The sequence below is a fragment of the Hemitrygon akajei genome, unplaced genomic scaffold, assembly GCF_048418815.1.
Source record: "Hemitrygon akajei unplaced genomic scaffold, sHemAka1.3 Scf000081, whole genome shotgun sequence".
Lineage (NCBI taxonomy): Eukaryota > Metazoa > Chordata > Chondrichthyes > Myliobatiformes > Dasyatidae > Hemitrygon > Hemitrygon akajei.
In genome coordinates, this window is record NW_027331967.1 from 3715143 (window position 1) to 3722272 (window position 7130).

Here is a 7130-nt window from a genome sequence, read left to right on the forward strand (position 1 = left end):
TCAGGCACAGAGTGAATATCCATCGAGCCCATCCCATCACACACTCCCGGGATCAGACACAGAGTGAATCTCATTCCACACCGCAACATCACAGACTCCCGGAGTCAGGCACTGTGTCAATCTACCCCTACACCGTCCCATCACACACTCCCGGGGTCAGACACAGAGTGAATCCCCCTCCACACCGGCCCATCACACAATCCCGTGGTCAGACACAGAGTGAATCTCCATCCACACAGTCCCATCACACACTCCCGGGGTCAGCCACAGAGTGAATCTCATTCCACACCATCCCATCACCCACTCCTGGGGTCAGGCACAGAGTGAATATCCATCGAACCCCTCCCATCACACACTCCCGGGGTCAGACACAGAGTGACTCCCCCTCCACACCGTCCCATCACACACTCCCGTGGTCAGACACAGAGTGAATCTCCATCCACACAGTCCCATCACACACTCCCGCGGTCAGACTCAGAGTGAATCTCCCTCCAGACCGTCAGATCACACACTCCCGGGGTCAGACACAGAGTGAATCTCCCTCCACACCGTCCCATCTCACAATCCGAGGGTCAGAAACAGAGTAAATCTCCATCCACACCTTCCTATCACACACTCCCGTGGTCAGGCACAGAGTGAATCGCATTCCACTCCGCCACTTTACACACTCCCGGGGTCAGACACAGAATGAATCTCCATCACACCGTCCCATCACACACTCCTGGTGTCAGAGACAGAGTGAGATCCCTTAACGCCGTCCCATCAAACAATACCGAGTTCAAACACAGAGTGAATCTACCTAAAGACGGTCCCATCTAATACTCCCGGGGTCAGGCAGAGATGGAATCTCCCTCCACACGGTCCCATCACACACTACGGTGGTCAGACAGAGAGTGAATCTCATCCACACCGCCATGTGACAAACTGCCGGGGTCAGACACTGAGCGAATCAGCAACTGCAACATCCCATCACACACACCCGGTGTGTGACACAGAGTGAATCTCCATCCACACCGTCCCATCACACACTCCCGTGGTCAGACGCAGAGAGAATCTCCCTCCCCATCGTGCCATCAAAGACGGCTGGTGTCAGACACTGAGTGAATCCCCCTCCACACCGTCCCATCACACACTCCGTCTAGATAGATAGATGGATAGATATTTTATTCATCCCCATGGGGAAATTCAATTTTTTTCCAATGTCCCATACACTTGCTGTAGCAAAACTAATTGCATACAATACTTAACTCAGTAAAAAAATATGATATGCATGTAAATCACCGTCTCAAAAAGCATTAATAGCTTTTAAAAAGTTCTTAAGTCCTGGAGGTGGAATTGTAAAGCCTAATGGCATTGGGGAGTATTGACCTCTTCATCCTGTCTTAGGAGCATTGCATAGATAGTAACCTGTCGCTGAAACTGCTTCTCTGTCTCTGGATGGTGCTATGTAGAGGATGTTCAGAGTTATCCATAATTGACCGTAGCCTACTCAGCGCCCTTCGCTCAGCTACCGATGTTAAACTCTCCAGTACTTTGCCCACGACAGAGCCCGCCTTCCTTACCAGCTTATTAAGACGTGAGGCGTCCCTCTTCTTAATGCTTCCTCCCCAACACGCCACCACAAAGAAGAGGGCGCTCTCCACAACTGACCTATAGAACATCTTCAGCATCTCGCTACAGACATTGAATGACGCCAACCTTCTTAGGAAGTACAGTCGACTCTTTGCCTTCCTGCACAAGGCATCTGTGTTGGCAGTCCAGTCTAGCTTCTCGTCTAACTGTACTCCCAGATACTTGTAGGTCTTAACCTGCTCCACACATTCTCCATTAATGATCACTGGCTCCATATGAGGCCTAGATCTCCTAAAGTCCACCACCATCCCCTTGGTCTTGGTGATATTGAGACGCAGGTAGATTCACTATATATTAGCAAAGAGCACCTAAAAGTGTCTGCTCCACCTTTTCCCAGTCCTTTGCCTTCTTTCCCTCCACCGGACATGACGCTGCTTCACTCAGATGGCTGCTCAGTGACAAACTGACTGCTGCTGTCTCCTGTTATACCCAGAACCTCGACCTGCCCGAGGAAGGTGCGGAGAGACAGACTTGGGAGGAGGATGAGACAGAGTCAGAGTGACGGACTGCAGAGAGCGGCCCCTCATCTTCCAGCTCCACCTGAACTTTAACACATCCACCAGTTTCCAACGGTACATGCACAACAGAACTGAAAAGCAGCGCTCTCGTCAAACTCTCTCACACTCCGGGTCCACACTGAAGGATTTCCTGGTTTTACTGATCCCGGCTCCGATCCAGAATTTTAAGGAATAATTTCCCACTCTACAAAGAAACACTTGAGGGGTCGGTAAAAGTGATGGCAATCCTTCCCTGGGACCGAGAACAGTGCAGCACGCCCTCCTCAGACACAGCAGCCGGAGGGCGAGGGTACAGCTGGTCTCAGTGTAAAACCAGATTGCGAGGAGAAAATGAAATATGGTCGCAGGAAGGAGCTGCATATACAAGCAGATCTGTGATATTAGAGCCTTATACAGCACAATTGAAGGGATTCAGGAAGCTAAATCGGACTGGAGCCTCATCGAATATAAAGAAAGCAGAAAGACAGGCACAGCACAGAGAACTCGGGGCAGTGGTCTGTGTCCCAGTGGGCATGATGTGCGAAACTGACCCCCGTCTGACTGAGAAACATAGAGCAACAGATTCCTGTTTAATCTCTGCCCTCTCGCAATCTCGTGCCCTGTAGTTGCGGATTCCACATCCCTGTTACAAAAGTCTCTATTCATCCACACTATCTGCGAACTTCCTTGTTTCTTACACCACTATAATATTGACCCCATTCTCCCATATTCCAAGGAAAACAATCCTAAACCGCTCATAACTCAGTCATTTGTGACACAACAATGACCTTGTAAACTTCCCCTGATTATTTCCAACTTAATGACATCTTTCCTGTAACTAAACACGATATTTAGTGTTTAATACGTGTTTAAGATGTGATGTAAACTCACATCTTATACAACTGCAACATAACACCCCGACCTCTGTCCTCTGTGATTGACTGATGAAGGCCAGTGTCCAAACGTTTCATCATCAACTTCCGAGTCTTTAACTCAATTTGAGACCCTGTCAGCTCATGGAGTGAAAGGCCACTCATGTTTGATTAACATGAAAAAGGTTTGTCTAGCTGCTAGAAAAGAACCTATAGATGTGGTTGGATTTTCAGAATGCATCTAACAAGGTGTCACATGAAAGGCTTTTGCGCAACACCAGAAATCACAAGACCAGTTCACAAGAATAGAAGACTGGTTTTTACATAGAAGACAGAGACTCGGTTAACAGGTTTGTTTCAGGATTGGAGGATGTAACTACTGGAATATCCACGGATCAAATCCACCCTCAATTACATACAATCAATATTAAAATTTTGTTGTAGTGGGTGGAGATTTGGTTGGTAATGGGGTTTCTAAGGGAGTGGGGTAAGTTCAGGGCCGGCAATTATTTACACTCGATATCAATCACCGGACGAGGGGACAGAGTGTGAGGTGTCCAAGGGTGTCTGTCAATGACATAGGATGTGGTGGGGGTAATGTTGTCATTGGACATTTGGTCTCTGCCACAGGATATAGAGACGCTGGGTAAAAGACAGAATAGTTGGAAAATGGAGTTTAATGTGGTAAACAGCGATGGCGTGTTCAGTGATGGAAAGAATCAAAACGCGGACTATTATTTATATGGATAGAAACAGCACATGATTCAAGTACAGAGGGGTCCAGGTGTTCTCTTGTACAAGTTACACACAAACAGCAGACAGGTGCATAGAACTGTTGATGGACATTTATCTCTGTGTGATTGGTGCAGAGAGACGGAGAAGTGTTGTTACAGTGTCAGATAAGTACACAGCGATGGAGTTTGGGAAGGTAAAGCAGGCCAGGACATACACAATGTCATGTGAATTGTTAGTGAACAGAGATCTTGGGATACAGGCACATAGTTCCGGAAAAGTCACAACACAGATTGTCATGGTTGTGAAGTAGGTAAACAGCATGCCTCCCTTTGGCAGCAGAGGAGTTGCATTACAGTTGCACAAAATATTAATTAAATCACAGCTGCAGTAACCTGTGCAATTCTGGTCATCAACATAAGGAAGAAGTGATTAAGCTGGAAAGGTGAAGAAAAGATTCACAGAAATGTTGCCTGGACTGGGGTCTTGTGTTACAGGTAAAGATCAGACACTCTGGGGCTGCTTTCGCTGGAGTGAAGGAGGCTGAGGGGGGACCTGACCGAAGTTTATAAAACTATGCAGTTGTAGATAAGGGAAACAGTCAGAGTCATTTTCCCAGGGTGGAAATGTCAAATTCAAGAAGGCTGCCTTTACAGTGACAGGGTGATCATTTAAAGATGGTGAACAGGGCAAGTGGTAGATCAGTTTTATTTACAGAGTGGCGGGGCCCGGTATGGGCTGCCATGGGGAGTGATTGAAGCAGATATGATAGTGACATTGAAGAGAGAGAAGTGATTCCGTTTAATGTGGCATTGTGTTCAGCACAGACATGGTGGGAAGAAGGATCTGTTCCTATACCGCACTGTTCAGTGTTCTGAGTGAGCCTCAGTGATAGAAAACTATTTAACAGGAAGCACCGACAGGGGTATCTGTGGCATCTAGTCGGATCATCAAGAGTGGTAGAGAACAGACAGACCAAGAATTACAAGTACATAGTGCTCTGGAAGTGTAGGTACGGTGGTGAAGAAGACATTCATCAGTTAGAGTTTGGAGTACAGGAGATGGGACTTCATGTTGTGACAGTACAGGTCATTGATGAGACCACAATGTATTGTGGGCAGTTCTGGTGACGCATTTATGGGATGAAAGTCACTAAGCTGGGAAAGGGCAGAATGTTTTGAAAGGGGAAAGATCAAAAGGCAACCTCTTCTACTTAGTTGTGGGTATATAGTACGAGCTGCAAGAAAACGTTGCAGAGAAGACACAGTCACAACATTCGGGCAGGTGAATGGTTAAATGGAATTCTAGGATACACACCGTGGTCAATATGGCCGCGTTTTTGCCCTGTACATTTCTGTAACTGAGGGCAGGATGGACAGCACTAGAGATTCCTCACTCTAGGAGTAGATGGTTCACATGTGACTAAGGGGGAATGTAAAAGATGAGAAGAGGAATGTGCAAAAAAACGTTTCTCCCCACGTCCTTTAAATCATTCTCGCCTCACCACGAATCTACTCTATCTAGTATTAGATGATCTTTGTTGTGAAAAAGTCTGCAGCCATTCACTTTATCGGCCATGTCCCTCAGAGTTTATCCACTTCTATACGCTCAACACTCAGCTTTCTACATTCCGGGAGCACAGACCGAGGCTTTCCAGTCTCTCCTTGTAATCAGTCCCAGTCGCTCCTTGTGAATCTTTACTGCACCCTCTCGAACTGAATCACATCCTTTCTGTAGCTGAGCAACAATCCAACTACAGTCTCAACAAAATATTGTATAGTTGTGAGGATACATCCGAACTCTTGTATTCAATACCCTGACTGACGAAGGATTCATGCCAGAGGATTTCTTCACCACCCTGTTTACACTGTCACCAGTTTCAAAGACCCACAGACACTGAAAAAATAAATGAACAAGTATAATGTTTTGGTGTTATTAATTTAATTGGATACTCTTTATCTAGATTTAGGATATTGGTGAAGATCTGATCACATTTCGAACATATTCATGCAGAAATAGAGAAGATCCTGCAGAATTCACAAATTTCTCTCACATCTGTATCTGTGTTGTGAGGCATTTGCCACTCTGGCCCTCTTCCCTAACTGATCAGGATCTCTATACGAATATTATTCACTATCAACAACATGTCCGAACTTACTGATGAAGTCTTTTGCATTTGCATGCAAATACATTGTTAAAATAATGAACAACAAGACTCACAGCTCTGCCCTCTGGAGCAGATCACTAATCCCCAGCCTGCATTCTCAGAAACAGTTTTATTCACCTCTGTTAATAAGATTTTGTAAATCTACAAAAACCTCTGTAGATCCATCAACCACAACCTCCCGCAAACAAAGCCACGCTGACACCTGCTAATCAGACACTGTCCATCCAAATACAGGTGATTCCTGTCCCCCAGAATCCCCTCCAGTAGCGTCCGAACTACTGAAGTCAGGCTGACTGACCTGCAGTTCCCAGGCTTGTCCCTGACAGCTCTTTAAACAGTAAAACAACATTGGCCACTCTTCAGTCACTGGGGCAACCTTCAGTGGACCTCAACAATTTTCTCTCTCCTTCCACAAAGCAGTGGGTCAGGCCTGAATGATTCCTCCACCTGAATGCAGTGTAGGCTGCTCATAACTGCTCACTGGTAATATGAATGTCCTCCAAATCAACTCCACGAGTTTGCATTATCCATTGAGCAACCATGATACTGTACTCAGTAAAGACAAAGTAGAAATCATTGATTGATTCATGATCCCACCCATTCCCGGTGGCTCAGGACATGGAGACCCTGCTGTTCTCTATGGGGCCTCTCTCTCCCAAGCCACACTGTTACTCCTAACATAGCTACAGAACCTGTTGGTATTTTCCTGACCTACCTGATCAACCACATAACATTGGCTTGTCCTCCTGGTTTCTCTCTTAAGAGCATTCTTAATAAATTTTATTTTTATCAGGTGATTTGCCCGAATCTGACCTCCAAACCCAGTGTATGCTTCCTTTATTGTTTTACTTGTTTTGTTTTTTTCCCTTTCTATGTTTTCATGTATTGGATGAAACTGCTGCTGGTAAGTTAACAAATCAGAATCAGGTTTATTACCGCTGGCATGTGACGTGGAATTTGTTAGCTTAGCAGCAGCAGTTCACTGCGATACATAGTATGGAAGGAGAAAACAAAATAAAATAATAATAACAATTATAGTGTCCAAGGTTTCAATGCCCATTCAGGAATCGGATTGCAGAGGGTAAGAAGCCGTTCCTGAATCGATGAATGTTTGCCTTCAGGCTTCCGTTCCTCCTACCTGATGGGAACAGTTTCCAAATTTCACAACACATACAGGTGATAAAAAAACGATTCTGATTCTGATACAAGTGATTCTTGATCAGCTTGTCG